Source organism: Larimichthys crocea, chromosome XXI (assembly GCF_000972845.2).
Source record: "Larimichthys crocea isolate SSNF chromosome XXI, L_crocea_2.0, whole genome shotgun sequence".
Classification (NCBI taxonomy): domain Eukaryota; kingdom Metazoa; phylum Chordata; class Actinopteri; family Sciaenidae; genus Larimichthys; species Larimichthys crocea.
The window spans coordinates 20,958,415-20,984,651 of NC_040031.1; the positions used below are offsets into that span (position 1 = coordinate 20,958,415).

At 40.4% G+C, this 26,237-nt stretch overlaps 1 protein-coding gene and 1 long non-coding RNA gene across 3 annotated transcripts in view; one reads left to right on the forward strand and one right to left on the reverse strand.

The window, feature by feature from the left end:
- The first annotated feature begins 456 nt into the window (after positions 1–456).
- lrfn2b (leucine rich repeat and fibronectin type III domain containing 2b) overlaps positions 457–26,237 on the forward strand; it is a 64,491-nt gene continuing 38,710 nt past the window's right edge. The window contains exons 1-2 of one of the 2 annotated variants that reach the window (XM_027273023.1): positions 457–564; positions 9,269–9,359. The gene's annotated coding sequence lies outside the window, so the exon portion shown is untranslated. The remainder of the gene's footprint in view (positions 565–9,268; positions 9,360–26,237) is intronic. The other variant, XM_027273024.1, reaches the window with a different exon arrangement.
- Positions 10,195–26,237, reverse strand: part of LOC109138122 (uncharacterized) — a 36,686-nt gene continuing 20,643 nt past the window's right edge. The window contains exon 4 of the long non-coding RNA XR_002041837.2: positions 10,195–10,413. This is a non-coding gene — a long non-coding RNA (uncharacterized LOC109138122). The remainder of the gene's footprint in view (positions 10,414–26,237) is intronic.

Here is a 26,237-nt window from a genome sequence, read left to right on the forward strand (position 1 = left end):
ACATTTGAACATGGGGACTTATGGAGACTGACTCACTTCTGGAGCCAGCCTCAAGTGGATGTTTGAGGAACTGCAGTTTTTGGTACTTCTGCAATGGCTACATTTTACAGCCACAGAGGTTTGCTGCTCGTGTTAAACACTTAAAGCTTAAAGGTGTGATGAGAGTTTAGCATAGTTTAGCACAGATGCTTTGTATTTTGTTAAAATAACCAGATTAAAATTACAGACAGCAACTTGAACCAAACCATCAGCACATATTCCTTGATCAAGACAGTCATATTAAAATCAAAAGATTTGCTGTGAGATTGATCTACAGTGTTATGACCTTTAACCTAATTGTGTGCAAAAGAACTGTCCCGAAAAGCGACGTGACCACGGCTTCAATATAGTTTGGAGTCAGTCAGACAAGTGCATTGACAGTGACTGATTGAAAGTGTACTCTGTCTTCCCACAGGAGGTCGTGATGGCGAGGATGTGTTCAGAGCCCCAGGCGCTGCAGAGGTGTGAAGATGGAGTCATGACCTCAGGTGGTTCTTCCACCTCATAATCCTCGTCCCATTCACTGTGAGTATTTCATCAAGTCACTGATATGCTCATCACAAAGACATCTGTGTGTTGTAAAGACTGCTTAAAGCCATGAAGGAATTCACAAAATGTCAGAGCTGAAGATTAAGAAAGGGCAAGCTCACAGGATTTTAAAACAAGGCCTGGCAGATATGGATTAAGCTTCTGGAAGCAAAAGGTCGGTTTATTGAAAGTCTATCACTTTAAGAGGAATGTAAAAGGAGGTTCACAAAGTGCACTGTGTCTCTACCTCATCAACACACATACAGTATAGATATTGGATGATTCTGAAGAACCTGGATTCCGTTTTTTCAAATCTTCAGACTCACTACACACATCCACCACCCTGTCCTCTACACCATTACATGACATGAAGGGCAAAATATTTCCTGCATTGGTGCATGATTATCTTCTTTTTTATTCACAGTTACACATTTTAATCACTTTTGGTGCATTGCATATTGCATATTTCGCCATAATTACCTTGAATTCTGTCTGTCTGTGCGGCACGTTTCCTCATCACTCAAATGTCATCCAACAGTAATGTACTGATTTTGCCGTGCCGTCATTGTCTTAGCAATCAGTGGTATATGATCTGTGTGAGGACGTGGTCAGGTCTCTGTATTTGTTTTACATTTTAGAAACAATAAATAGTAAAAAATGCTCTAAAGTTCTAAAATCTAAAATCCAGTTAAAACTAAACTATTAAAATTAGTCAGCTAATTCAGCACAACATCAAACAGACAACGGGCAGAAATATTCCTCATTTTACAGACCTTCACAGGTGTTGGTGAGATTCAAACCAAGATTCCTAAACACTTTCTCTGTTCTCTGGATTCTACCATTTTAAGTCAAATTGCACTGTGTTGAAGCCAAATGGCTGTTATAATGAAGCACCGGCTCATCTGGTGAGGTTTGTGTGGGACACGATGGAGCAGAGGGCTGGTATAAATAGCAACTGCAACCAAGGATGTGGACCTAAACAGTAATGGTGGTTTTAATTTAGCTTCTATCTCTGCTATTTACACTGGCTTTCAAGAAGGACGGTGTGGAACGTGGCTCGGGAGCAGATCATAAGGGATTGGCTTTTATTTAACATTAATATTTTAGCAGTGTGCAGACCACAGCAAGCACACTTTGTTCTTGAAGAATGACTTTTGAGGACTCCTTTTTTCAGGAAATTTGCACAATGACCCCAAAACGTCAGCTCTGAATTGTCTCCTCGGGCTGACATGTTGGGGGCAAGCAGCACAAAAAAACACACAACAGGAATGTCCACTTACAATGACAGAGGAACAGAGGAAAATCGCCCATCTTAGAAGTCAGTTAGAGATGCACCTCATCTAGAGCTGTCTAGCCAAGAAGAAATGCAAGGCACAGCAGCAAACCCAAAGAAACAGCTCTGTTTTATTTCAGACAGTATCGAATGGTGCCAGTGTTGAGCACCGTGTTTGTTGTTGCTGTGTTACATTAAAAATAGGTTATAATACACCACCTCTAGGAATCTCAAACATATTGGACAATTATGGAATTACAAAATTAAAATTCTTGGAATCATCAGTCATTAAACAATAAGGTCATTTCTTCAGACATTTAAAGTTGACACTCTCAAAACTTGTGATCGGCATTCTTTTTTTTATTTTCTTTGAGTCATTTACCATAAAATTTGATAAACATAATCATTAGTTGTCAGTAGTAGTTCTCATTTGTTTTCAAAACAAATGTCTCTTTAATAACTAAATGAAGTTTCAAATCAAAATATCATCTCATTGAGGAACACACACTAGAATTTTTTAAACCTGGTGGCACTCACCAAAAAGACAGGCATGGTGGTCAGATTGGGTCAGATGGTGCAGCAGACGGTCTGCAGTTCATATTTATGTACAGATGTGTCTTTGCTCAATATGTTCAAGACTTGAAACAAAGGAGAGGATTGCAAAAAGTGAGCTGTAATCTATGACCTTTGCAAAACACATCCAACGAACACATGTTAACAAAAATTCACTGTGACATCATGATATGAAAATTTTGCCACAAGGCCCATTTATTAAAACTACATGCAGGATCAGGTGCTCTCTGAGATTTGTCAGTATTTCTTTTAGCTTTATACCACTATTGAAAGCAGTCATGAGTTGTATGAGTTTAATGCCTGGTACACTGTTCATGGTGCAGAAATGACATTCACAGTTTCAATCAGTGTTTCACAAGTTGACACTTCACAAGAGCCAGCCAGCTAGCTCAAAGTTTCACGGTGCAATAAGGTTTTCTTGTATACATATTCCCAGATACTTTCATTTGACATGTCATCTGATAAGAGTCATTTGTTCTGTCAAATATTATTGCACTCACCAGTGCACGGCAGTGCAGGCTGTCTGTGGTATGAGCAGCAAGCCAGACAGAAGAAGAGTCTGTTGTGGTCGATGGCGACGCTCGCAAGCTCGGACTGGTGTAAGTTTCACCTGTCCTGGCTTTTTTCTACACCACTAATGCCATCGCTGTCTGAATGATGTATGAAGCCATTTAAAGGGACAATGACAGTGGCACTTGAGTCCAATTGTTTATAAGGCAACGATGCAGAGATTGACTCACATTTCAAAACAGCACCACACAGATGCAACCACAAACCCATTGACTTCTAAAGGAACAGGTATTGGGTGTGATTTTTTTGGCCTGCTGGGGGTTCCTGTTGGCCTATATTAAAGGGAAATCACTAAAACACGAGTAAGAATTTGACTATTCACTAACAGTTTAGCTCGTAGTAACTCGTAGCAAAGTAGCACTTTTGTTTTGATATTCACTGCAATGGAAACATCTTGGTCTTTACCACCAGTTACTGAGGAACAAAAGACAGTGATTTCCTGTGGTCCCTGACTGGGCAGAGCTTAGTGGCCTCTGGCCAAATAACTGAAAGCATGTCTTGCTTTAAGAGGTGGCTTCAAGAAGAATGCCTCCATTAGTTTACCATTAGTTCAAATATTATGCAAAGGAAATGAGCATATATATCCAGACAGAGTATAAAGGTGAGGCGTGAATGTGGAATGTGTATTAAAGCAGGCAATAATTCAAGTGCGAAGTGAGAAGGACAAGAGCCTTTTACCTACTGCTGAATTTTTATTGATACGTGGTGCATTCAAGGACCAAACTTGGGGAGAGAAAATGAGATACAGAGGAAGTTTTCTCTTTTTTTGTCAAGGAGAAGAATATTCTTTGTCTTCCTGCTCACAGTTGGACAGATGTGCAGTGAAACAATAAAGATGGTAATTGATGCTGACAAACAATCAGAGAATATTATCAGGATTTTGAGAGAGTGTTTTAACCTCTGTTAATTACAGATCAATTAAAACAATGAGGCCATTGGTGCTAAGATCTGTCATCAGGGGGAAAAAAAATACATGCACAGTCTGCAGGTAAACCCTGACTGGTAAAGATATTTCTTACTTGTATTTTCAAGACCATGATGGTTCCTCACCGAGCTGACACAGAGTGGGATCAGAGCTCCCTCTGAGCAGGAGAGTGGATCTTTGACTTTATGGCAGGGTATGCCATAGAGTCAAAGCTACCAGTCACAATCAATCTGATGTCACGCTGCAGTGGCCGGTCCGACCATCAAACGGGTCAAACTGCTTCACAGTCATCCTAAATTATTGCTGAAACTGCACTATCCAGGTGGAGTTCATGGACTAAAGTCATTCTCTCACAGTTTGTGCTCTAGCTTGGTTTATTTCATGTGGCGGCTAGGGGTAGAATTTGATATTGATCCGATACCAAGTAAATACAGGACCAGTATTGCTGATACCAATACTGATAGCTTATGAGAGCAATGTGTCATAATTTATGAAGTGAATGCATCATCAATATGCAAATTTGGAATGCAAATATAGGAATGTCGATGCTCCTTGGACAATTAACACGAAAGGGTTATTATATTCAGCCATATTTTATCTTTGTGGGGGAATATATTTTTCAGTTCCAGTAAATAGTTCATTTGGATTTATTTCATCGTCTGAATAGTATATATTTAATCAGTCTGCTAAAATGACATCTATGATGTTTACACTAAATTACTCAATTTTACTTTCACGTCTATAATTCAGCTACCTGCATATACTTGTATACCGTGTAAACAGGAGTTATGTTCTGAACACTGAGAAGAGAAAGTGAAACTTAAGTATCGATCTTATCACGCAAGTACTGTACGGTCAATACTGATACCAACATTGGTATCGATACTATTACTATTTTAGATTGATCTGCAGAGTAGTAATAACAAGAAGTTCCCATTGGTTTGTTGAGCGCAGTGCTCGTGTGATTTTGTTTCTGGGGGAAATAAAATGTTAATGTCTAAAATAAATTGAAACATTTTGATTGTTTTATAGCAGTTCATCACTCATGAAAAAAATGTTTTCCTCACCACTGTCGCCAAGTGCTTGTTCATGGTGGAATTGTTGGTCTCTGTAAATATTATTATAATTATGAAAAGTACTCTCTTGACCTTTTCCTTATGTGTCATGAGATAACTTTTGTTATAATTTGCCACTAAATACGTAAAAATTGAATTGAATTGAATGAACACACCCACACCCTCAGCAGCCTGCAGCTTTAATAATTAGTGGTGTTTTTTTTTTTATTCATAGGCCATCGTCATGGGTTGGGAAAGCTCTGGTTTGAACTCATTTAGTGTAGCGAGAGTGAGATAAGAGGATGGACAACAATCTGATGTCAGTGTGTTAGATATAGAACGAGAGCTGGAATCTACAAGCTGAATCTCAGCTCATCAGCTGGACTTTACTGTCTGCTGCTCATCAGAGTAAATGCACTCTGATTGGATTTCTGCCATGACCCTCTCCTCCATATTACATGCACAGAAGTGTGGGAGTGTGGTTTAGGTCAGGGCAAAGATTGGTGTGAGGTGTAGCCTTGTGGGTGACAAGGGAATCATGGGGGCAGATCAGGGTTTTCATATGTGGTCAACTTTGGATTCACCACCTCTGTTACTCATTGACTATGTAATGTTGTTTCACTGAATCTCTACAGTGTAAGGTGTAGGGGGTAAGTGTAAATCTAGCAGGATCCAGAGAGCCACAGCAGGCACGTGTATGGGAAATATGTCAGATTTTGAGCACTATTGAACACTGCAGCTCATGGGAAATAAAAATCTGGGACATCATCAAGTAAACCGAAGAAAATCTAAAAAAAAAAAAAATCGGTGAAAATCAGTAAAAAAAAACACACAAAAAAAGAACAACATAAGCCCTAATTGAAAGATTATTGGGAGCTGAGCTCTTTGAAATGTGTTCCCCTATTCAACAAGACATATAACAGAAAACCTATTAAAGCTTTCCATCAAACTCATTATCTTTCATCTCTTTTAATTGACTTATAAAAAGCCTTTGAATCTTTTATCTTGATAACCTAAAGCTAATGAGCTTCGCAGGTGTACCATGGTGTAATCATGGAAAGTAGGTTATTAAACATTTTGGTGCAGCCATGATTTTCTGTCAGACTAGATTAGCTTCATTTCTGGGAGAGGCACCCTCACACAAAGGCCTCCCACGGTGCACACTGAATTTCCATACATACGTACATACGTACATACAGTGCTGTATGCTCCACCTGATCACACACTTCATTACTGCAGGATGTGAAACTCTGCCATGACTCCTAACACTGATTTGTAGGATTATGGGACTTTTACTGTCTGAAATTGACTCTTAACTTTTAATACCACACATGACAGCTTAACACTGTGTGCTGAGTGCCACGACAATGACAAGAGCTTTATGGTATATTTCATTGTAAAAGAGAAAAGCTGGAGTATAATGAGGTACAGTACATGTGTAGGTTTTGAATGTGATTCACACACTGTGACACTTCCCTACTGTTTGTTCCATGTTCAACTCTAAATTAAACTGGACACACACTGACTGTCATTTACTGAGCACACGTGAGCTTGTGCCACAGCCGCCACTACAGTCCAACAGTCCAACAGTTGCACAGTGCATTAGAGTTAGTGCTCAAACTAAAAGAAGCCACGTTCCAACAGTGTACAGGAATGTTTTCCACTACAAAAAAAACAAAGCGATGTGTTCTCCAGTTTACTCTGTACATTTTGAATAAATTTGAATAAATGAGTATGTATTAATGAGTTGTATTAAATATATGACCTTTAAAGCAGATTAAAGTAAACCTTTGTGCTTGGTGACCTCTCACTGGTGCTCTGTCCTGTCATGTTTCAGATGTCTCCGACTTATTATCAGCTCCTCTAAAGAAACGTTTCCCCCATAGCTTCTCACATGGTTCATTTCACTGTTCAAAGATGTCAAAGTATCTCGTTATATAAAAGTAGTCCAAAACATGAATATAAATGTGTGTGGTAGAACTTTCCTCTCCCATAAATCATCTCATCAGTATTAACAAGTATTTTTACTACTTCAGTAAAGAATCGGAGTCGTTCCTCCAGCCTGGTCTAAAATATCGTATGTGTGTGTGTGCTTCAGTGTATAGAATGCTGAGCTCAGATCAGATCCCACACAGGAACTGATCTCATTTAGTTCTCAGTTGCTCTCATGCATGTTTAACATGTGTGTGCTTTGGATGCAGGCATGTGCACTGCTTTAAGTGATTCTGTGTGGACTGCTCTTGTTGTTTCCTGCCCGAGTTAAAGATTTTTCTGAGTGCACCGCCATTCTAAATCTATCAAATTACTCACATTTCTCCTGGAAGCTGTTTCCCACACTTTTCGACTTCATCCCGGGCCTTCATCTGAGATATTTGATCTTTCTATTCTGGAACTGACAGAGACTAATACTACACAGAATAAGAAATAAGGAGGTGTGATCACTCAGCTGTTACAAGTCGGATGAATATGCAGATGCAGGTGTCATGAGGCTGGTCTCTGACAGGTCGGCTAGATGTTCGCGTCCTATTTACATTCCGCAGATGACTGTGGGATCAGGCTGCCGTGTCAGTGCATCTCATCGGCTTATTCTCCCAGACAGGATTTGCAGATATTGACATGAGGTCTGCCTGTGGTACTGTTATGTTCTCACCAAAGAAGTAAAGCTATTAAAAGAAGAATTTAAACACCCCACCACCAACACACCGCTCTCCTCTGTTTCCCTAACCAGAGAAAAAATGATGAGTAGCAAATCCCGTCCGAGGGCATCCATCGGTCAAATTCACATTCCGTGAACTCAGGCGGTACAAGCTGGATTACTTAACAACAGGAGATGAAATGCACTCCCTCTGTTGGATAAGAAGCTAAATATAACACTGTAATTCACTCACAGAAATACGTGCTAAATAGCTCAAATGTACAATGTCTAAATTAGCTGCAAATGTCAACGCAGTTAAGAAGCAGAAGTCATTACCATTCATCTCTGTCCCAGCAGAGCTTCCATGGAGACTAGTTACAGTGACATCGGTGGTACAGGAACTGATCTCAGGGGGGTTTTCCTTTTTCCTGCTCTGCAGCTGGCTGTAACTCTATTAATCATAGCTGGACAGGAAGCTATTTGAGCTGAACATCTAATTCTTTCACTTTATTTCCTCAAGAGTGTAGTGTGTGGTGGAGCGGAGTGATGCATGTAGAACTTACTGTGTGTCTGTCTTTGTGTGTGTGTGTGTGTGTGTGTGTGTGTGTGTGTGTGTGTGTGTGTGTGTGTGTGTGTGTGTGTGTGTGTGTGTGTCTTAGTGAAGTCTCTGTAGACATGGTTGTCTTACTGTCCACCCACAGTAGTGCAGAGAAGAGTTCATGAAAATGTTGATATGCTCTTTGCCTTCAATTATTTAATAATGCTCCCAGATATCATCGTGGAGGTCATGGTGATTATCTTCAGCATCAGCAATCAGTTCCAATATTCAGAATAAGAGCACGACCTCCAGTGTGATATTTATTTTATCTATCAGTTCTTTAGTTAACAGTACTTGGTGACAACAGATTATGATTTGTTTGTTTATTTAATGAATTATCTACCGACACAAATAGTTCCACTGGACTGGCACAGCACAGTTGCCGAGCAACACATTAACATTTTCTGAACACTAGCTTGTTAGCTACTTTGTATAGATCAAGTCTGTTTGGTGGTTTCTTGCCTTGACAGAGACTTGGCTTGGGAACCGAAGGGTGGCAGGTTCAAGTCCAGTATCGACCAAAGTATGAAAGGTGTCAAATCAGCTCTTTGGCACTGCTGAGGTGCTCTTGAGCAAGGCATCCATCACCGATCATCTAATCTGCATGTGTGCTGACTGTTTGAGATTTAAAATGCATCCATACTGCTTTCGCTGTGAGCCACGGCAACCTGCAGTTACACCCTTCTCTGCATCGGCCCACATAGATTTATCTCATGAATCTAAACAATGCATCACCACACAACAATACAGCAACCTTGCCAACAATGAAAGCAGACATATGGTTTTAATTATGATTAGGCAACTTCAGAAAACACAAGTATAGATCAATATTTTTAAAACTGCAGGTGTGAGAGTGTTACAGTGAGTCAGATGTAATCATTAACATATGGAGCTGGAGTCTGGAACTAATTATAAACCTTTGCTTTAAAGTGACTGTGGAATACACTGAGCTGCTCCTTTAAATACTGGATGTGTTTCTGCAGGGTGCTTGTTAGAGCCTGCATGCCTGTGACTGTGACTTTTCGTGTGACAGAGCATGTCTCAGCTGAAGGTGTGCTGTCATGTTCTCCAGGTTACTGTTGGTGTGGGAGTGAGAGACGTGGAGGCTGTGATTAGCGGGCTGAGCCTGTGTGAACCTATGGCAGAGAGACAGCACAGTGCAGGTAAGAAGTGCCAGAAACACAGCGAGGCAAACAGACTGTGCCCAACTGCAATGCAACAAAACAGGACAAACTGCATGAGGACATACCTGGGGAGGAAGCCTTCTGCTGCAGACCGTAGTTCAGTGCGACTAACTATCTAAAGCCTAGCAGTCCTTAGAGGCTTACACACAACAGTGCAAGAGTGGTAGATCCAATGAGAGACACACACATGAAAATGTTTTCATGTGTGTTTTTAGCAGACTGATGCTAGTATCAGCATCCGAGAGTCTGCATCCATATCAGCTGTTGTGAGGCTGTACCAAGGCATAGTGGTGCTTTTAACGAAATGATAATGTCAGCATGCTCACAGGAACAATGTTAACATGCTCACGTTGAGCATTTATGTTCACCATCTTAGCTTAGTGTATTATCATGCTAACATGAATGCAGAGATCAGCTGAGCTGACCAACATGATCACAATACATCCTGACAGGAACATAAAGCATTTATTTCACTCGCTGTCATGGTGACGACTAGATAAAAAAAAAGAGGATCACACCAGGAGGCGTCATGGGTGTATGTTCAACATTTCAAGGCAAACCAATCAATACTATTTGAGCTTGGGCCTGAGTGCTGGAGCGACACACTGACAGTGCCATCTGATATGTCATCATTTAATTATAGTATTTTGTATTGATCTATAACATGAACAAGCATTTTTCTATTTTGTCTATTAAATGTTATATATTTTAATAAAATAAAATAAAAATATTTACAATATATTATGTTATATAATAGATTTAAAAAAAATTCTTTATTTATAATAAAATTTGAACAAAATATGTCATGAGAACATTTTACATTGGGAAAATAAACATATAATGGACACCTTGTTTCTAAATGACCTCAATCATCGTATCAGCTGATATATAAACTGTATAACATACCACTAAAGTCCTCTGATGATCTGAAGCATGCCAGCGTATCAGTCATGCTCTAATTCTTCAGGCCAGAGCATGCTTCATCATCTGACAGGAACATGGAGTTTGTTCTGCGGGTCGTTCTGGAGGAAAGCTTGTGGAGAATTCAAAATAGAATATGAGGTCATCCTTTGAGGAACATGAAAACTTCATAGTGATCTGAATGTTGAAATGTTTGTTCTGTATAAACTGAGATTTTGGCTTGGCACTGTCTCGAGGAGAAAGAGTGGAGGGCACAGAATGAATAAGTGCCTGCAGAAGTGATATCTGAGTGGACAGAATGTGAACGTAAAGGCAGGCGCAGATGAAATGATTGAGAGAAGTTCTTACATTTGCCCGAGGTTTGTAAATTAATCCGACTGATTTTAATAATCTAATGGTTGAGAATCAGACAATATAATACAATTTACTTTTTCTATATATATCTTGGACTGATCCTGCTGAGCCGGGATTGACCCTCGGTGCACTCCTTGGCAGAGATGACCACAGGATGGATGTTTGGGATGCACACACACACACACACACACACACACACACACACACACACACACACACACACAGCTGCAGCAAAATGACTGTGTGTGTAAAGGAAGAAGTATATTAATATTTTGTCCAGGCTGATGCAGCGCTGTATGAACAAACACCAGAGGCTGCAGCTTTTGTCCTTTACAGGCTGTAAATCAGTGTGTGCAAAAAGCTTCCTGCCCATGTCAGGGGCTGGAAGACATTCTCAATATTTTAAACTGCATCAAGCAGCTCTCACTGAGATATTTGGAGAAGTCCTCAGTTCCACCCAAACACACTATTCTTGTCGCCTCCTCTACCGACTACTGTGTTTAAATATAGCTAAAACATCTCATGTGCAAATAAGAGAGAAAGAAATAGGAATGAAGTCAGCTCAGATAAATATAAAAAATCTATTTGGACAGTGGAGCTGGAGTGGAGAGAAGGTTTAGAAGAGCAGCTGATGCATGTGTTCAGAGCCAGGATCCATCAGTGCTGTGGGAGCTGTGTGGGGTTCATCATTCTTCAAGCTAATCCAAAGATGTCCTTAGGAATGACAGATGCTCGACTTTAAAGGCATCGACAGCAGATGCCTCTTTCATCCACAGAGGGCAGCCATGCATCACCCCCAGGCCCTCCAACAGCAAATCAATCTGTAGAAACCAGGTAGGACAGGAGGCGGCCAAGAGCAACACAGTCAAACAAAAGAGCCAAGAGAAGAATTTTGAACGCACCCAAAACAAAGCATAAATATCTTTTTACATATCTGTGTATTCTAATGAGTTCTTCTGTTATAGATGTGTAGTGACAGCTTCAAGTCACTGTTCATACTAAAGAGTGAGAACAGCTAAATATCTTACTGCAACTTTTCTCACCAATATTGCAGCTGAAATTATTTGAATCACGTCCAATAATAATAATAATAGTAATGATTATGATAATAATCTTGCAGCAAGAAGGTTCTGGGTTTGAAGCAGCCAGCTGGCTGAGACTTTGTGCACTGGTTCTCTCCGGGTATTACGGCTTCCTCCTGCAGTCCAAAGACATGCAGGTTAATTGGAGACTATAATTGTCCATAGGTGTGAATGTGAGTGTGAATGGTTGTTTGTGTCAGTTCTGTGATGAAGAGGCGACCGGGGTGTATGCCACCTCTCGCCAAATCTCAGCTGGGATTGGCGCCAGATCCCCGGTGACCCTGATAACAGTAGGTGGTTAAAGAAGATGAATGAATGAACAATAATAACAATAGTAGCTCTTGCTGTTCAGGGCTCATGTGGTTATTTTTTTGTAACTAGTCTATTGGAGAAACAATAACCTTAATAATCTAGCTGTAATGTGTGTGCACTTTAATGTTTTGTATTTCATAGAGCACTATAGTCCTACAGTCTCAGTTCACTGTGTACTGTGTATATGACTTGACTCTATAGAGAAATGTCATTTGACATATTATGATGGATAGTACTGTTGGCAGATGTAACATTTGCATGACTTCCGTGATTGCACATACTGATTTCACTAACTAACTGCAGCTAGTGGAAATGGCTGTGTGATAGAATCACCTCCATCATTCCTGTACATAAAAACATCTGTTCTGTTTAATCAGTAGAAAGTCCACTCCACTGTATCTTCATCATCGTGGTGTTTCTTAGTGGAGGGAAGCATTCTTAGTGAAGAACAGTGCAGACACCAACTTGCAGGCAGTACATCAAAGACCACAGTTTCAGTTTCATTTTGTATTTTGGCCAACTGGTGGCAGTTGTGTTCATAACCCAGAAAGTCCAATCGATGACTAAACTTTCAGGATAGTTTGTACATCTTGCCAAGACAAGTTACAACTGAACCACAGGCACTTGACTCGACGCCCTCAGTGTCAGCTCCTGAAACGTCTCCTTAAAATGCCAAACCAATTTTTTATTACAATCCACTCTGCATGAGACATAATGCAGCCAGATTACTTTTTTATGCTTATATCGAACTTATCTGCAAACTGTTCACTGTTCACATATTTCACTTGTTTTCCTACAATACTGCAGCTGCTTGGGTTCACAAACCTTTTTTTGTGAACTCAAAGTACAATTTTAACTAAGGCTGCTATATGCTGAATGTGTTGACTAACTGTGTGCAGAAATGATTGTTGTGATGTCATTTCTAATTGTGAATGATGCAATTTAATTACTTTTTACCCCCAAATTCATTGCATGTGTACTGCGGTCGCCGCAGCGATACGTGGCTGTTCTAGTCAATGTTTTCCGCTGTGGTCCGATTCAGAAGCGGGTCTCCACTCAGCTATTATTGACATATTTTGACCTTAATATGAAGTAATAAAAAACTTAACTGTGTTACTTTTTTAAATGTACCCAATGTTGCATTTCAAATTAAAGATTTATTATTTTTATATATTGCTCCTTGATTGCAGGGACAAATACTGTTTACACTCAACTCTGGGAAGAACTTGTTCATAAATGTGAAATTGATAAAAGGTTCCCCTATGAGATCACCACAAAGAACCACTGCAGAGTCTAACTCTAACCTTTATTTTGTATCTACAGTAGTCTTCACACAGCTTGTCTGTCTTTCCTATCCAGTATACAGGGGGTGGACAAATTAACACGAACACCTGTCAGCAGAATGGCTTTCTGGTCTATTAAATGCATGTATTCGTGTGTTATCATGCATGCCATGTGCATCTTATGTGGGAACACTGAGTGTCTTCACGTAACTCTGTGTGTCACTCTCTGGTCTGAGCACTACTTGAGTTTTCTGATGACTGAATGATGTCTGACCCCTGTGCTGCCTTTTTGGGCCTCAGTGAGGTTTGCTCACCCCTCAGGGGGGATGGTGGGGTGACTTTGATCTATGAGAGCTGAGATTGCTACAGCCCCTCCGATTCTGGGAGATGATTGTTGCAGAATGAAGTCCGACAAGCCGTAATACCACCTGACAAACTGAATCAGCTGAACCAAACAGTGCATCAGACTAAGCAGTAGAGTCCATCTTGCTGAGATTTGCTTGTCACTCGTCTTACTCTTAAACAGGTATGAAGGGTGACACGCCAGCTTAATATAAAGTGGTTCATGGAAATCAGCAGTGTTTAGAAGTACACAGGTTTTCGTAAACTGTATTCAAGGGTCAGTGTAATTCTGTTGAGTCAATATTATTCCATTGAGGCTGTTGTGTATTTAGAATATTTATTCACATCACAAAGTCCTCTGATAATTGTAGATAACGTTAACATAATGATCTTCATTCTTTTAAACTATTTAGCAGGTGTGGCATCAATCGAAATGAAAAATAGACATCCCACAATTTACATACATTTCCTCTTGGGACATGTCACTGACATAAACCTAATTTTTATAAAACTCTGTTTTAACAGGAGACATCAGGCAAAGTGAGATCTTCACTGAACTAACTTCTTAGTTTCACCAAAATCAGTTTGCGAGCTCTGTTTACACACAGACTGGACATGTTTAATGAATGATTGTTGCAGACACATTTGTGCGTCCTGCGGGGATCTTGTATGCCCGTGCATGGGTTTGAAGTAGGGCAAAATTGGTTTTTATTAGCGAAACATGAGCGAGGGAAACACATCGCAATTCTAATGTTGGTAAAACGTGGCCCAGATAACGAAGGCTCACTCATAATGTAAGAAAATAGGCTCTGTTTGCTGTGTACGTAAAGCAACTAGATGACACATCAGGAAAGATAAGACACAGAGACCAGTTACATATTAGTATTTCCTCTTTAATTCTTTCTAACATTCATTTTGCCAAATTTCATTAATCAAAACAAACATCCCACATGGAAATGTGATGCTCTGTATTATATCTGTGTATATAATCTGTGAGATGATGATTAGTGAAATGTGATGCCAGTGTTTGTGATCTGCATGTAAACATGCTCACAAATCGCTTTTGTGCTACAGCTCCAGATTTGTGTCTTTGTTAAATGAAGATTTTAATTAGAAAAGATCGATTAATAAACCGCTACAGTGTATTATAGTCTAGTATAAAATTCAAATATTTGCCCAGTAAACTGAAACTTTAAAAAAATGGAAAGCAGCGGAATATTAAGAAGTTGGACTGTAAGATAAATAGGCTGTAAGAGAGAAGACTCCTCATTGATTTCATTATTTCATTTGCATCAGTACTGAGTGGGAGCTGTAGATTTACTGAAAGGTGATTTAAAAAGACTTTTGAAGCCACAAGCCAGAAGAGTTGTACATGAGGGGATGCAAGCCAATACTTGGAAGGTGGAAGAGATTGTGTACAGTCAGTGCGGCGTGTTAAAATCTCCACATTATCCATGAAATGTAATCAGAAGGATTTCATCCTGGGAACGCTCTGAATTTCACGGGCATTTCTCACATTGATCCACTGAGCTGCAATCGCTGCTCGGGCTCTTTAGGGATAAGAGGACCAGCCTGAAAGAATATGACTGAGAAAATACATGGAAACCTGAATGTCGGAAATTTCATTGCCCTCAAGAAGTGAAAAACTAAACTATGCTGCATGGTTTTAAGTGAAGTTCACATAAAACAACATGCAAAACATCCAAGATGGATTTAAAAAGCATGGTTCAAAAGCCTAAATATGACCGGCAGTTACTTTATAGATCCAGTGTGTCAGATTTCAGGGGCTCTGTTGACAGAATGGCAGAAATAGCACATAATATTGTGTTTAATCACATGAAAATAAGAATCTTATGGTTTTATTTTGGTATATTTCTACAGGAGCCCAGAATGTACAAACTAAACACTGGCTTCAGATAAGCTGTTTTGCATTTTTGGCATGTTTTGTCAACCCTTTGTCAGGGATTCCAGTTCATTTGTCCAGCCCCTGTGTACTGCAGAAAGTCAACAGAAATGTGAAGAATGATGGTCCCAGACCTGAAGTCTGTATTTGCACTTCATGAATGATGACAGAAGCACCTTCCTGCAATACGATGCTTGTGTTTTGTCGCAGGTGTTTCTATTCATTTGTCCACCCCTTGTATAATACAGGAAAGTCAGCAGTTGTGTTGAAATGATCGCTGCCGTCAAGTCAAAACGCTTCAGGTATGACATGAATGGATTTGATGAATGGGCTGAAACAGAACAACACTTCATTTTTGCTCCTGTCAGGCGTTCATGTTAATGTGTCCACCCTGAGAAGACAGTCCCTGTTTCCAGATGAAACATGGAATATTTTCTAAGTGAACAGCACACAGTGTTTGCTTTTTCTCATTCTCGGCAGCTATTAGTGTAACTCTAATTAAATCCAATGAATTGGTCAAAATTGCACACTATGAGTTAATTAAAATAACTTAATGTCTCTCTAATGGGCTGATAGAGAGCTTTCTCACCTCCCCTTCAAAAATATCAGCTCACCATCCTACGATAAGACCGTGAACCATGTCTAATAGTCTTAGCTCCTGCTCTCCCCACTGAATCACCCTGTAGTCTCCTACATCCTCCTCCTCATCCTCCTCCTCTTCTACTCACTCTAATTTGCTCTCATCTGAAAGATTCCCCTCCACCTCCATCCTTAGCTAGTATTTTTTTACTGTTTCCGAGTATTTCTGTTACATTTCTTTTGCACAGCCAAAGAAATAAGTTTGTTGTTTTTATTCTCAGATTTCTACTGCATACTAACTACCTTTCTGCTTTTAATGTTGGCATTGAACCTGCTTCTTTAAGAACCTTCTGTAAGAAGCACTGGAAGCAGACAAATACTTTACACATCAGGTGGTTTCAAAGACCCACAGCCCCTGCCTTTTTTTCTTCTCCGCGACATCTACTTATTAACAAGTATCACTGCAGAGTAACCGGCTTTTTACAACCACTAAGGGACATATTACCGGGAAAAAACCTCCCCAGCCTTATTTCTATTTTTCCTTTGACATATGCATTTCCCTGTCTGCAAGACCTAAAAACAAGCATTAATGACAAACATGTCTATGAGGCGAGCTGCTAAGTAAAGAGTTTCAGAGCCGCTGGGCTTGTGAACCTTAAACATGGTTCAGCTCTGCAGCTGCAATGTTTTCAACACACCCTGGATTACAACAAACAGCCCATAAATAAATATTAGACCAGATGATGGCTAAGGCTGATGTGTTTGAGCTGAGATATCATCATTAACATGGGGGCTTATGGAGACTCGTTCTGTAGCCAGCCTCAAGTGGCCGTTTGAGGGACTGCAGTTTTCTGTGCTTCCATGTTGGCTTCATTTCGCAGCCATGGCGGAACGCCATTTGGTAATGCCACATCATCATAACACACTCTATGTCAGGGTCTCTTATTCACACACCCTTCCAATTTGGTGGTCCATTTAAGCTGCCGAAGTTCCCGTCTCTCACCACAGCATCCACCTGCTGGGGCTTTAAGACATGTGTTCATCACCAATATTTCTCTGTGGGGAGTGATAAGGTCACAGCCTTGATGGCAAACTCTAATGTTCTGCTGCTGTAATAAACATAAACTTTACTGTAGGTCAGCGTTATGGTGCAGAATGAAGAAGCCAAGAGCAAATTACAGCAGCTCTCCCTTTGTTAACTTCCAGTAATAATCGTACAGTCCCTAAACTTTGAGGGCATTCATACGTCTTAAAACACTGTTCATCAGGAGAGACAGCAGAGTCTTCAGGTGGAGTGCTGTGTCACGAAGAAAGAGAAGAAGGTGTTAGTATCAGTGTTAGCATCAGATTGAGGTGTTCTGTCAAGGCTGACTGGCCCAGCTTCAAGGCTGTGTCGTCTTCCACACCAGCATCATACAATGCAAGTAGGGCTGCACGATATGCCCTGTAACCAATATCTCGATATTTTTAAGCTATATCGCGATACACGATATATATCTCGATATTTTTGTTGTTGTTGTTTTGTATTGTTTATTTCTAATAAATAATAATGTCATTATTACCTTGATAGCATTGTCATATTTTTTATGAATTTTTAATATATTTCATAATGTACATATGAGCACTGAAGCAGTGCAGGATCATACTTGGCTTATGAGACACTGTTTTAAATCACATTTTAACCATTCTTCATATTTTATAAATAAACCTTTAATAAATTTAACACCCACGTCTTATTTTGAAAACCGGAAGTGTCCACACGCTGCAGTAAGCTAGCGCTGACTTTCCCAGTTTTCTCAAAGTATTTGCCATAAAGTCGCAATAAGGGCGCACTTGAAAATATTGGAGCAGCTGACGTGACCACGCGAAAACGAGAGACGGCTGGCGTGACCGCAGTTGCTTTTCTTCGGAACCAAGTCGTCCGTCTCCATCTTCAATTAACTCGCTCGGGCTCTTCACTTCTCTCCTCACCTGTTACAAAAAGTACGCATGCGCGCAGGGGATTTTTCTGGGTGGGCAGGGAGGTGTGCTGCGTGCTGTGAGCAGCACCAGGAGTGACACAGGCAAAACTCCGAGAATTAAATGCTGACGGCTTAAAACATTTACGGGACAAGTACTCGATGGTCGCGATATAGTCATTTCATACATCTCACGTAGAACAAGCCGCGATATATCGAGTATATTCGATATATCGCCCACCCCTAAATGCAAGTGTATGATTTCTTTAGTCTAACGCAGCCAAAAGGTCAAATATTCAGAGAGATTTTGATGAGACAACTCTACTCGGTTTGATTTTGAACAATAGAATATGTCTTCTATGTCCTGCATATAGCAACCACACATATGATAAAAATATGGTTGTTGCAAAGGGATGATAACATCATGATTACAAAAAAATCAAGTAATGTTATGGTAAGGATGCTCTCTTTACTACTCTTTATAATACTACTATACTATAGTAGTATACTATACTACTATAAACAAGCACAGTGGTGAGGCAAACCTTCCTTAAAGAAGCAGAACCAGCTCATGGTGGACCAACATCTGCCACAAGCAGTTTTTAGATAGGGAGGGAGACAAAGATGCACAGTGGCAGTAATAATAATGATAACTACAACTTTAATTATAGCCGTGAGTGTAATTTCCTGGGCAAAACTATGAACATGAAATGTTCTGCGCCCATGAATGAGAAATGAAACCAGAAGATGAAGCGTTTCCATTTTGAATGAGAGGACAAAATATCAACATTTTAGCCTCTAGGGGGCACTAGCTGTGTTTGCCTTCTGGTCCTATTTTACACTTTAGTTTTTATATTGTTTTTCTAAGTTCTTGCAGTCAGGAGAGACATAGCTGTGAGAGACAGAACACAAAGGCTGCTCACACTAAAAACAGCTCAGTGAAAATGTCAGCTGTGTTGTGAGCTCCTCCTGTGCTGCTGTTAACCGCATTACATGTCATCTGTGCGTTTTGTCTTTTAAATGTCTTACACTGTGCCGTCCATTTAAAGGCATGAGCAAGAACTCAGCAAGTTGGCTTTAACCTGATCAACTGCCCACTAATGTGAATGTGACAAACTGTAAACTGTCACTCAAACAGTGTGTGAGCTTTAAACAGCTGGTCTCCAGTGTGAGTAAAGAAAGGCTGGTTGCTAAAGTAAGCATGAAGAAAGAAGTGTATTCACTGTGAAGGACAGACCTCATGTCTCACATAATGACTTCGGTAAAATGTTTATTCCATCAGTCCAACAACAGAACCATTACTCATCACTGTGACACTGCTGTTATATAGCAGTAGTTATACTAGTTTTTAGTTTGTAGTTTCTCCATCAGGTGTCATTCATTGACATTAAAAATTCAAATGTCCTCCTCAGTACGTACAATAGTTTCTGCCTATTGGTTACTCATGTTGTGTCTAAGTAAGTAACATTCTAAAGGGATTGGTCTAGACCTGCTGTACTGAAAGTGTCATGAGATCATTTAAATAATTATGTGGATCTATATGAATAAAACTGAATTAAATATGGAGGAACTTGGGGCAGTGTTTAGCTGTTTAGCTCAGTTGGTAGAGTAGCCGCCCCATGTACAAAGGCTCAGTCCTTGCTGCAGCAGCCCAGGGTTTGAATCTGACCTGTGGCTCTTTCCACATGTCATTCCCTGTCTCTCTCTCCACACATTCCTGTCACTCTTCAGCTGTCTCTATCGAAAATAAAGCTTGAAAAGGCCAAAAAAAAAGTGTTGGATTCAAAACATGGATGTTTCTAACTCTAACCTGGCAGAAATAATAGCTTATAACTATTACTATAGCTTACAACATAATCCTCTTTTAAATTTACACTCTGCCGGTAACAGACATTAAAAAAAAAAAAAAAAAACTTGAAAAGCTCCAGCTTGCTTTAATAACTAAAGACCTCACATGAAAGTGAATACACAAAATATTGTATCATGTGCTGATGTGAGGTGAACAGTGAGTACAGCAGCCGTGTACAACAGCTCAGTGCTCAGTGGACCAGATCACAGAGGCAGTCTGGCATAGCAGCAGATATGTTCTCCCTCTTAAGGGACCACCATATGGAAACACTGTGTGTGTCTGCCTGGCCTCATACCAGCCCTCTCTATACTTCTGAGTACACACAGGCCATGTGGGTATTGTCAGGGTATGGTTAAATCGCTAACACTGCTCTCTTTATGCCTGTTAGCTTTGAAAAGTTAATAAGTCGGAGCATGTTACAGTCTGCTGACTGCTAAGGCAGTAAGATGTAACATTTTTGCATGGTTAGGACAACATTTGCAAAAACACAGAAGGATGTTACACAGTGCCTTGGACTGTAATTCAAATTTTTCATGTGATTCAGTGTGATGAGTGTTGCTTCCTGATGTGTGTGTGTACATTTAATGTCACCACGTGACGTTACAACATATATGAACATGGGTGTCGTTTAGCTCAGTTTGTAGAGCATCTGCCCCATGTACAAAAGCTCAGTCCTTGCCACGGCAGCCCAGGGTTTGAATCCGACCTGTGGCCAAAAAAATATCTATAAAAATATATACATATATGAACATTTCTGTAATTCAAAAGAAGAAAATGGACATCTATATAGATCAGAAACACTCCTTTACTCTCTATGTCAGGGGCAGCGTGTGTGATTGACAGCTGAGTTAGCAGGGTCAGAGACACAGTGTGAACAAATGTTGCTGGGAGCTGTAGTTTAAGCTGTTAAGAGCGACAGTGTCTTGTTATTGGAGGTGCTCGAAAGTAAAGACGGCAACATTTAGTATCCAAACTGACTGATGTTGACATTTGAACGCAGGTTTTTAAGCCGTTTACTGCACGACAGCTGACATCCAGCTGTCAAAGTGGCTTCAGCACATTACCTTTCTACAACACTTGTGACTAGAAGACATTAGCTAGAAAGACTGAACTGAACTGAACTTCAGATCAATATGAGTCAGTCATATCCTAAATTAAAGTTTGAACTTGTCGCAGATGCAAATCCCAGCCATCAGAGTACGTCTTTCTCTTTCAGTTAACTTCAGTCTACATATTAATGGCATTTGTGTTTTTGTATTACTTGATGACAACACCGGCTTGACCATCATACATCTTTAGGTTTATTGGCCTGGTTTCAAAAAAAGCTTTGCAGGGCTAAACACACTCTCTCTCTCACACATACACAGACACGTATAACCTCCGTCCCTACTCTAATCATCCGAGTGAATCAGCCAATGTTGTGGCTGCAGCTGTTTTCACCCTGGGCGATACTCCCATATCATATTTCGTTCTCATTTTCCGATGGGAGTGATACATAAATCAGAATTGCTTAATCAGTGTTGTCGTTACTGTCCAAAACAGATACATCATGACTGCAGGTATCCTTGGGATCCTCTCATCTTATTCTCAAACCTAAACCCCAACAACAGTTTTATCAGGATCAACAAACCTTAGTGTCCCTCTTCATTGTCTCCAGAGTCGGACCGAAGTGTTTGTTTACCCGGCCAGGGTTTGAATTTGTCATTCAGAGCACTGCTTAAAGTTTTTTGTTCTACAGTAACTATGTCATTGTGTGCATTATGTATGATTTTATGAAACGAGGAAGGGCTCTCCATGTTGAACTCATGGAATGAATAGAGAAATGTTCAGTTTTAATAATTAAAAACTCAGAAAGAGAAAGTGGACAAAGTGTACAGCATGCACAGCAAGGTTCATAAAGACGTTAAAGGTAAATGGACTTGTATTTAGATAGCGCCTTTCTGTTCTCCTAGACACTTTTAACACTTGTCACATTCACCCAGCCACACACACATTCACACACAGATGGCAGAGGCTGCCACCTGCTCATCAGGGGCAATATCACTTCCTTTCCAAAGCGCTTATGATGATACTGAGCTCACTCATACACACACTCGCACACACCGACAGCACAGCCATCGGCAGCAATTTGGGGTTCGGTATCTCGCCCAAGGACACTTTGAATAGATTGTTGGAGCTGCTAATCAAACCGGCGACCCTCCCATTACTAGACGACCCACTCTGTCACCTGAAGCACAGCCTGTAGAAGGCCTTGGAAGTGCTTTGTCTTCACGTGTAAACATTGAGCCTTAGTCTGTGGTACCGTGTCTCTGGAAACAGATGTATTCACTCCTCTGTGGGCTACCTCTTCTGTCACATGGGGTCAGTTTTTGATGCCGGCCATGAGGTGAAGCTGCAGGATTGTGAGCTCTGCTGCAAGAATGTCTGCACACCAAAAACATCTTTCACCTGTTGGCTTAAAGGGAAATTTAAGTTTTAAGAGCATGAAAAGTCATTGTTAGAACCTTGAACATAGTAGTTTGTCTCTGTTGGCCTTTGGCATCAGATATGTTAAAATCAGAAAAAGCTAACATTTTGACTCAAACTGTCTTAAACTGTTCATCTATCACAGTTATCAGACTCACTTTCTGCTTCCACGTTGAAGCACGTAGGTGTGAATGCAGACAGTGATGTGAGATGTGCTTACTTTCTGTTTCATCTCCAAATAAAATGGATTCCATATCCTGTTGTTGTTTTACAACCAGCCTGACTGCTGGACCTGGATGGAGTGATCTCACCATGTTCACAGATCTTTGCTTTTACTTTGGTGAGTGTAGTGTTATTATATGGGATCATAGAAATGATGGATGAAACCATAAAAATAAAAATATAAAAAGCTTTTTTTGCAGACTCTTAGGATAGACACTATAAGTTTTCACTAGGCATGTCATATATTTGTTGTTCACTTCAGGTTTGGCTGCTCAGAAATGTCATAATAATAATTTGGCATATCAGCAGTAGTAAACATGTCCTAGGATGGTTGTCACTGGTCCAGCTCTGGCTACATTAATTGAGCATTCTGAGCGTTCATACTGTCAAAAATGACTCATAAAGTAAAAGTAAAAAACGTAATTTTTCTTAAAGTTCCAGTGTGACAGAGGGGGCTCTATTTATAGAGTATGGCAAAAAATAATATCCATAACTCTGTTTTCATTCATAAATAATAATCATTATGGTTTTGTTATCTTAGAATCTTATAGACTTTTATGTCGACAGACGTGTGGAATCGCGTGGCATGTTTAAACCACCATGTTTCTACAGGAGCCCAGAATGGACAAACTAAACACTGGCTCTACATAGAGCCTTCTGTATTTTTCACTGTAGTTTCTACTTCACGGTAGAAAGGAGGGGGTCAAACAGGGGGTATTGATAGATTTCTTCCACCAGGGTTCCCATCATGCTTTGGGTGATGTAGGCTACAAGAACAGGAAAACATGCAGCATTAGCTGCATGTCATGTTTGTTCCATGACAGAGCTTTGAAAGCCTGCACTGGGCCTCACCTGTTCCCAGGCAATTTAATGTCTTTCAGGTGAACTCCCCATGTGAGCTCGAACTGCACTGAAAACAAGTGAGATCATACCACCTGACTGATGATATTTTTCAGCAGTTTCATATCAAAGCAGAACTGGAACACAAACCTCTGAAGGACGTGTTGAAGTGGAGGTATGTCAGTCATGTACAGGGAGGCAGAGATGTAATCCCTCCATCTTAATGCAAACAGCGTGTCCAAGTAGAGACAGAGGACGAGTAGGAGGGCAGCGTGATGAACGCTCGCTGCGCTGGAAGAGGCATTCAGGCAGAACAAAGGACAGACCCACCCGCTCTCCCACGCCAGCTCCCTTTCTGCCTCTATTTTCCCTTGTCTCTCTCATACGTGTGCACGGACAAAGCTCATGTATGTCTCACATGGGCTGTCTGCCTACGTGTAAACATGACAATAAACTGGAGTTGTAACAGGATTAATGGGACGTTGTCAATGGCGATGTCCAATTTAGATACGGAGGAAAGAAAACGATGAGAAAACAAAGAAAGGAGGAAAAGTCACCATGAACAGTGACTCATGGAGATTCTCAATTCTCAAGTTCCATTAATGATGTCTTTAAATGCAATTATAAATGTAGGTTTATATAATGTTAGAGCAGCATGCATTAGTCATTTGATGTCCATAGCACACACCAGATGCATCATACAGTGTTCACGCAGAAAGCGATCGTTTGCGATTATTCGCACTGTAGTGGTTATGAACCGTGGAATTCACATCATTTGCACCACAAATTGGATGTGCAATAACGACATTCATGTCTGTGCATAGATTTTGTACATAATCTACACATGAGGAAAACAGTCGGGGGGTTATTAAAAGGGTCTGATCTTCTTCAGGTGGTGCTCGAGGAGAAGTCAAGGAAGTCAAATTTGAAGTCAATATACTCAAAACAAAGCTCAACTCAGGACTGTGATCACAATCAGAATTCACTTGAGTGTCTCAGTCTCTTATTTGTTATGTCTGTCATGTTATCACATCAAATAATCCTTGCAGTTTAGCATTATTGACGCTGCGCTCTGCACCACGGATTGCAGTAACGCAGCAGAGCTAAGAATCTAAGCTTCTTCTACATGTTAGTCAGAGAGTCACGCTGGATAAAGGCATCAGCAAAAACGCCTGTGATGTAAATGAAAGCTGAACTAATGAACAGGAATTTGTCTTGTCTGAAAGCTGTGCTATCACAGCAGTGCAGGAGATATTAACGTCAGCTGCACTCCGTCAAGATGAAGCCGTCTGTGTCCGAGGAGCTGATGCTGAGAGAACTGAGTTTAAATATAGGATGGGAGAGAGGGAAAGGTAGAGAGAGGAGAAAACAGGAGATAGAAAGACTATCGTGGCACAGACACAAATACTTCACATGTGAGGAACAGACCTGAATTTTAGTTTGTCGGTTTCAGTTCATTTTCATTTTTCAGTCAAAATACTGATTTACTGGATGGAGTGACAGTATTCATCATCCCCGCATTGAGTCTGAACAGGTGTAAACAATCATCCACACATCATTTATATATATTTCACACAAAACAACACAGGGTTACCTCTCCTCTATTTACCACAGCAATTGAACCTCTTGCAATTACGCTCTATTCTGAGGTTCATTTCACAGGCGTGCTGAGACCTGGAGACGTGAATTCTCCAGATATGCAGAGAGTCTCCTGCTTTATATTTCCTCTGGGCTCCCTCCCATATGTTTGTCCCGTATGTATGACTGATTCCCAAATTAAAGAAGTACCAGTCAGTATCACAGAGCAGCTAGCATGGCTGCAGAGTATCAACTGCTTTACTTCCAGTCTTCAACCTGCTGTTGTGAGCACATGAGTGCATTCACACCACCAGTTCTGTCAAAAGTCAGTGTACTCTGAGTACTCAGACAGTGCAAAAGATTGAGTGTGAAATGCTGGACGCAAATCTGGAAGAGGAGGGACCACTAGCATTGTTAAAATGGTGACCAAGGAAGCGGCTAAATGTCAAGCGGTTGTAGTGAATACTTAAATATACAAATGTAAGTCGTACATATGTTTTGACGTGTTTTGAAGTATCCAGCATTAGTTGTTAACAGATTTTCTTCTCATTCATGAAGCCACTGTCGTTACCACCAGTTACCATCAATGAAACACTTCCTAAAAGATGTTCCAAATTAAATGACTTAATTAAGTTTTTTAATCTGAAACATTCTTTCAGGAAGTGTCTGTATTGGTTAGGAATATAATTATTATTACTTAAAGGCCAAAGTAAGAAAAAAAGACCCAAGTTGTAATAAAGCATTATGTTTGACATGAAACGATTCCTTGAGTGTACTTGTAGTGTTGTTACGCTTAGTCTGCAGTCCTACAGTACATTTGATCTGCTCCAGTGAATTGGTGAGGTTCTGTTGTGTTTTGTCCTGGACCATGTAAGTGTCTTGTTGTGTGTCAGCGCCAATTAATCCTCATGGAGTTGTCCCACAGTACTCAGTGAATTAAAGCCTTTTGGATTTCGACTTTCCATCCATCTTCCTTCCCGGATCTATGGAAGTACTCCATGGCAGACTGAGCAGCAGAGACCTGACTGATCCCAGTGGCAGCTGTCTCCACCAGTACGCACACAAGCTGAAGATAATTGTTGATAATTGCAGAGGGAGCCATTATTTTTCAGCATTTGGCCCTGAAGCTTATAGCACCATGAGTCACTGTGTGCCAGGGAGTGGGGGT